This window comes from Rhipicephalus microplus, unplaced genomic scaffold (assembly GCF_043290135.1).
Source record: "Rhipicephalus microplus isolate Deutch F79 unplaced genomic scaffold, USDA_Rmic scaffold_44, whole genome shotgun sequence".
NCBI lineage: Eukaryota > Metazoa > Arthropoda > Arachnida > Ixodida > Ixodidae > Rhipicephalus > Rhipicephalus microplus.
This window is the reverse complement of record NW_027464617.1, coordinates 2,178,693-2,185,913: the sequence shown is the minus strand read 5'-3', so window position 1 is coordinate 2,185,913 and position 7,221 is coordinate 2,178,693.

Here is a 7,221-nt window from a genome sequence, read left to right as displayed (position 1 = left end):
CGAACCTCCAGCCTTTCGGTTAACGGCCGAACGCGCTAGCCAATTGCGCCACGGAGACAGTCGTGCTCCACTCTCACCACCATCAGAACATATCTTAAAAGCAATCAGCGCAAAGAAAAAAGCAACACACCACTCACGGGAGGGCTCGAAATTCCAACCTTTCGGTTAACAGCCGATCGCGCTAGCCAATTGCGCCACGGAGACAGTCGTGCTCCAATCTCCCCACCATCAGAACATATCTTCAAAGCTATCAGCGCAAAGAAAAAAGCAACACACCACTTCAGGGAGGGATTGAACCTCCAACTTTTCGGTTAACAGCCGATCGCGCTAGCCAATTGCGCCACGGAGACAGTCGTGCTCCACTCTCACCACCGTCAGAACATTTCCTTAGAGCTATCAGCCCAAAGGAAAAAAAGCGCCGCACCTCCACCGAGTGGTCTCGAACCTCCAACCTTTCGGTTAAGGGCCCATTGCGCTAGCCAATTGCGCCACGGGGACAGTCGTGAACCACTCTCACCACCGTCAGTACATTTCTTCAGAGCTATAAGCCCAAAGAAAAAAAAGCGCCACACCAGCACCGGGTGGGCTCGAACTTCCAGCCTTTCGGTTAACGGCCGAACGCGCTAGCCATTTGTGCCACGGAGACAGTCGTGCTCCACTCTCACCACCATCAGAACATATCTTCCAAGCTATCAGCGCAAAGAAAAAAGCAACACATCACTCCCGGGAGGGATCGAACCTCCAACATTTCGGTTAACAGCCGATCGCGCTAGCCAATTGCGCCACGGAGACAGTCGTGCTCCACTCTCACCACCGTCAGAACATTTCCTCAGAGCTATCAGCCCAAAGGAAAAAAAGCGCCGCGCCCCCACCGAGTGGGCTCGATCCTCCAACCTTTCGGTTAAGGGCCCATTGAGCTAGCCATTTGCGCCACGGAGACAGTCGTGCACCACTCTAACCACCACAGAACATTTCTTCAGACTATCAGCCCAAAGAAAATAAAGCGCCGCACCACCACCGGGTGGGCTCGAACCTCCAAGCTTTCGGTTAACAGCCGAACGCGCTAGCCAATCGCGCCACGGAGACAATCGTGCTCCACTCTCACCACCGTCAGAACATTTCTTCAGAGCTATCAGCTCAAAGAAGAAAAAGCGCCGCACCACCACCGGGTGGGCTCGAACCTCCAACCATTCGGTTAACAGCCGATCGCGCTAGCCAATTGGGCCACGGAGGCAGTCGTGCTCCACTCTCACCACACTGTCAGAACATTTATTCAGAGCTATCAGCCCAAAGAAAAAGAAACGCCGCACCACCACCGGGTGGGCTCGAACCTCAAACCTCTCGGTTAACAGCTGGTCGCGCTAGCCAATGGCGCCACGGAGACAGTCGTGCTCCGCTCTCACCACCGTCAGAACATTTCTTCAGAGCTATCAGCCGAAACAAAAAAAAAGCGCCGCACCTCCACCGGGTGGGCTCGAACCTCCAGCCTTTCGGTTAACAGCCGATCGCGCTAGCCAATTGCGCCACGGAGACAGTCGTGCTCCACTCTCACCACCATCAGAACATATCTCCAAAGCTATCAGCGAAAAGAAAAGAGCAACACACCACTCCCGGGAGCGCTTGAACCTCGAACCTTTCGGTTAACAGCCGATCGCGCTAGCCAATTGGGCCACGGAGGCAGTCGTGCTCCACTCTCACCACACTGTCAGAACATTTCTTCAGAGCTATCAGCCCAAAGAAAAAGAAACGCCGCACCACCATCGGGTGGGCTCGAACCTGAAAACTCTCGGTTAACAGCCGGTCGCGCTAGCCAATGGCGCCACGGAGACAGTCGTGCTCCGCTCTCGCCACCGTCAGAACATTTCTTCAGAGCTATCAGCCCAAAGAAAAAAAAGCGCCACACCACCACCGGGTGGGTTCGAACCTCCAGCCTTTCGGTTAACGGCCGAACGCGCTAGCCAATTGGGCTACGGAGGCAGTCGTGCTCCACTCTCACCACACTGTCAGAACATTTATTCAGAGCTATCAGCCCAAAGAAAAAAAAGCGCCACACCACCACCGGGTGGGCTCGAACCTCCAGCCTTTCGGTTAACGGCCGAACGCGCTAGCCAATTGCGCAACGGAGACAGTCGTGCACCACTCTCACCACCGCAGAACATTTCTTCAGACTATCAGCCCAAAGAAAAAAAGCGCCGCACCACCACCGGGTGGGCTCGAACCTCCAACCTTTCGGTCAACAGCCGAACGCGCTAGCCAATTGCGCCACGGAGACAGTCGTGCTCCACTCTCACCACCGTCAGAACATTTCCTCAGAGCTATAAGCCCAAAGGAAAAAAAGCGCCGCACCTCCACCGAGTGGTCTCGAACCTCCAACCTTTCGGTTAAGGGCCCGTTGCGCTAGCCAATTGCGCCACGGAGACAGTCGTGCTCCGCTCTCACCACCGTCAGTACATTTCTTCAGAGCTATCAGCCCAAAGAAAAAAAGCGCCACACCACCACCGGGTGGGCTCGAACTTCCAGCCTTTCGGTTAACGGCCGAACGCGCTAGCCAATTGTGCCACGGAGACAGTCGTGCTCCACTCTCACCACCATCAGAACATATCTTCAAAGCTATCAGCACAAAGAAAAAAGCAACACACCACTCCCGGGAGGGCTCGAAATTCTAACCTTTCGGTTAACAGCCGATTGCGCTAGCCAATAGCGCCACGGAGACAGTCGTGCTCCAATCTCCCCACCATCAGAACATATCTTCAAAGCTATCAGCGCAAAGAAATAAGCAACACACCACTCCCGGGAGGGATCGAACCTCCAACTTTTCGGTTAACAGCCGATCGCGCTAGCCAATTGCGCCACGGAGACAGTCGTGCTAAACTCTCACCACCGTCAGAACATTTCCTCAGAGCTATCAGCCCAAAGGAAAAAAAAGCGCCGCGCCTCCACCGAGTGGGCTCGAACCTCTAACCTTTCGGTTAAGGGCCCATTGCGCTAGCCAATTGCGCCACGGAGACAGTCGAGCACCACTCTCACCACCGCAGAACATTTCTTCAGACTATCAGCCCAAAGAAAAAAAGCGCCGCACCACCACCGGGTGGGCTCGAACCTCCAATCTTTCGGTTAACAGCCGAACGCGCTAGCCAATTGCGCCACGGAGACAGTCGTGCTCCACTCTCACCACCGTCAGAACGTTTCTTCAGAGCTATCAGCTCAAGTAAGAAAAAGCGCCGCACCACCACGGGGTGGGCTCGAACCTCCAACCTTTCGGTTAACAGCCGATCGCGCTAGCCAATTGGGCCACGGAGGCAGTCGTGCTCCACTCTCACCACACTGTCAGAACATTTCTTCAGAGCTATCAGCCCAATGAAAAAGAAACGCTTCACCACCACCGGGTGGGCTCGAACCTCAAACCTTTCGGTTAACAGCCGGTCGCGCTAGCCAATGGCGCCACGGAGACAGTCGTGCTCCGCTCTCACCACCGTCAGAACATTTCTTCAGAGCTATCAGCCCAAAGAAAATAAAAGCGTCGCACCTCCACCGGGTGGGCTTGAACCTCCAGCCTTTCGGTTAACAGCCGATCGCGCTAGCCAATTGCGCCACGGAGACAATCGTGCTCCACTCTCACCACCATCAGAACATATCTCCAAAGCTATCAGCGAAAAGAAAAGAGCAACACACCACTCCCGGGAAGGCTCGAAACTACAACCTTTCGGTTAACAGCCGATCGCGCTAGCCAATTGCGCCATGGAGACAGTCGTGCTCCACTCTCACCACCGTCAGAACATTTCTTCAGAGCTATCAGCTCAAAGAATAAAAAGCGCCGCACCACCACCGGGTGGGCTCGAACCTCCAACCTTTCGGTTAACAGCTGATCGCGCTAGCCAATGGCGCCACGGAGACAGTCGTGCTCCGCTCTCACCACCGTCACAACATTTCTTCAGAGCTATCAGCCCAAAGAAAATAAAGCGCCACACCACCACCGGGTGGGCTCGAACCTCCAGCCTTTCGGTTAACGGCCGAACGCGCTAGCCAATTGCGCCACGGAGACAGTCGTGCTCCACTCTCACCACCATCAGAACATATCTTCAAAGCAATCAGCGCAAAGAAAAAAAGCAACACACCACTCACGGGAGGGCTCGAAATTCCAACCTTTCGGTTAACAGCCGATCGCGCTAGCCAATTGCGCCACGGAGACAGTCGTGCTCCAATCTCCCCACCATCAGAACATATTTTCAAAGCTATCAGCGCAAAAAAAAAGCAACACACCACTTCCGGGAGGGATTGAACCTCCAACTTTTCGGTTAACAGCCGATCGCGCTAGCCAATTGCGCCACGGAGACAGTCGTGCTCCACTCTCACCACCGTCAGAACATTTCCTTAGAGCTATCAGCCCAAAGAAAAAAAAGCGCCGCACCTCCACCAAGTGGTCTCGAACCTCCAACCTTTCGGTTAAGGGCCCATTGCGCTAGCCAATTGCGCCACGGGGACAGTCGTGCACCACTCTCACCACCGTCAGTACATTTCTTCAGAGCTATCAGCCCAAAGAAAAAAAAAGCGCCACACCAGCACCGGGTGGGCTCGAACTTCCAGCCTTTCGGTTAACGGCCGAACGCGCTAGCCATTTGTGCCACGGAGACAGTCGTGCTCCACTCTCACCACCATCAGAACATATCTTCAAAGCTATCAGCGCAAAGAAAAAAGCAACACATCACTCCCGGGAGGGATCGAACCTCCAACATTTCGGTTAACAGCCGATCGCGCTAGCCAATTGCGCCACGGAGACAGTCGTGCTAAACTCTCACCACCGTCAGAACATTTCCTCAGAGCTATCAGCCCAAAGGAAAAAAAAGCGCCGCGCCTCCACCGAGTGGGCTCGAACCTCTAACCTTTCGGTTAAGGGCCCATTGCGCTAGCCAATTGCGCCACGGAGACAGTCGAGCACCACTCTCACCACCGCAGAACATTTCTTCAGACTATCAGCCCAAAGAAAAAAAGCGCCGCACCACCACCGGGTGGGCTCGAACCTCCAATCTTTCGGTTAACAGCCGAACGCGCTAGCCAATTGCGCCACGGAGACAGTCGTGCTCCACTCTCACCACCGTCAGAACGTTTCTTCAGAGCTATCAGCTCAAGTAAGAAAAAGCGCCGCACCACCACGGGGTGGGCTCGAACCTCCAACCTTTCGGTTAACAGCCGATCGCGCTAGCCAATTGGGCCACGGAGGCAGTCGTGCTCCACTCTCACCACACTGTCAGAACATTTCTTCAGAGCTATCAGCCCAATGAAAAAGAAACGCTTCACCACCACCGGGTGGGCTCGAACCTCAAACCTTTCGGTTAACAGCCGGTCGCGCTAGCCAATGGCGCCACGGAGACAGTCGTGCTCCGCTCTCACCACCGTCAGAACATTTCTTCAGAGCTATCAGCCCAAAGAAAATAAAAGCGTCGCACCTCCACCGGGTGGGCTTGAACCTCCAGCCTTTCGGTTAACAGCCGATCGCGCTAGCCAATTGCGCCACGGAGACAATCGTGCTCCACTCTCACCACCATCAGAACATATCTCCAAAGCTATCAGCGAAAAGAAAAGAGCAACACACCACTCCCGGGAAGGCTCGAAACTACAACCTTTCGGTTAACAGCCGATCGCGCTAGCCAATTGCGCCATGGAGACAGTCGTGCTCCACTCTCACCACCGTCAGAACATTTCTTCAGAGCTATCAGCTCAAAGAATAAAAAGCGCCGCACCACCACCGGGTGGGCTCGAACCTCCAACCTTTCGGTTAACAGCTGATCGCGCTAGCCAATGGCGCCACGGAGACAGTCGTGCTCCGCTCTCACCACCGTCACAACATTTCTTCAGAGCTATCAGCCCAAAGAAAATAAAGCGCCACACCACCACCGGGTGGGCTCGAACCTCCAGCCTTTCGGTTAACGGCCGAACGCGCTAGCCAATTGCGCCACGGAGACAGTCGTGCTCCACTCTGACCACCATCAGAACATATCTTCAAAGCAATCAGCGCAAAGAAAAAAAGCAACACACCACTCACGGGAGGGCTCGAAATTCCAACCTTTCGGTTAACAGCCGATCGCGCTAGCCAATTGCGCCACGGAGACAGTCGTGCTCCAATCTCCCCACCATCAGAACATATTTTCAAAGCTATCAGCGCAAAAAAAAAGCAACACACCACTTCCGGGAGGGATTGAACCTCCAACTTTTCGGTTAACAGCCGATCGCGCTAGCCAATTGCGCCACGGAGACAGTCGTGCTCCACTCTCACCACCGTCAGAACATTTCCTTAGAGCTATCAGCCCAAAGAAAAAAAAGCGCCGCACCTCCACCAAGTGGTCTCGAACCTCCAACCTTTCGGTTAAGGGCCCATTGCGCTAGCCAATTGCGCCACGGGGACAGTCGTGCACCACTCTCACCACCGTCAGTACATTTCTTCAGAGCTATCAGCCCAAAGAAAAAAAAAGCGCCACACCAGCACCGGGTGGGCTCGAACTTCCAGCCTTTCGGTTAACGGCCGAACGCGCTAGCCATTTGTGCCACGGAGACAGTCGTGCTCCACTCTCACCACCATCAGAACATATCTTCAAAGCTATCAGCGCAAAGAAAAAAGCAACACATCACTCCCGGGAGGGATCGAACCTCCAACATTTCGGTTAACAGCCGATCGCGCTAGCCAATTGCGCCACGGAGACAGTCGTGCTCCACTCTCACCACCGTCAGAACCATTCCTCAGAGCTATCAGCCCAAAGGAAAAAAAGCGCCACGCCTCCACCGAGTGGGCTCGATCCTCCAACCTTTCGGTTAAGGGCCCATTGTGCTAGCCATTTGCGCCACGGAGACAGTCGTGCACCACTCTCACCACCACAGAACATTTCTTCAGACTATCAGCCCAAAGAAAAAAAAGCGCCGCACCACCACCGGGTGGGCTCGAACCTCCAACCTTTCGGTTAACAGCCGAACGCGCTAGCCAATCGCGCCACGGAGACAATCGTGCTCCACTCTCACCACCGTCAGAACATTTCTTCAGAGCTATCAGCTCAAGTAAGAAAAAGCGCCGCACCACCACCGGATGGGCTCGAACCTCCAACCTTTCGGTTAACAGCCGATCGCGCTAGCCAATTGGGCCACGGAGGCAGTCGTGCTCCACTCTCACCACACTGTCAGAACATTTCTTCAGAGCTATCAGCCCAATGAAAAAGAAACGCCGCACCACCACCG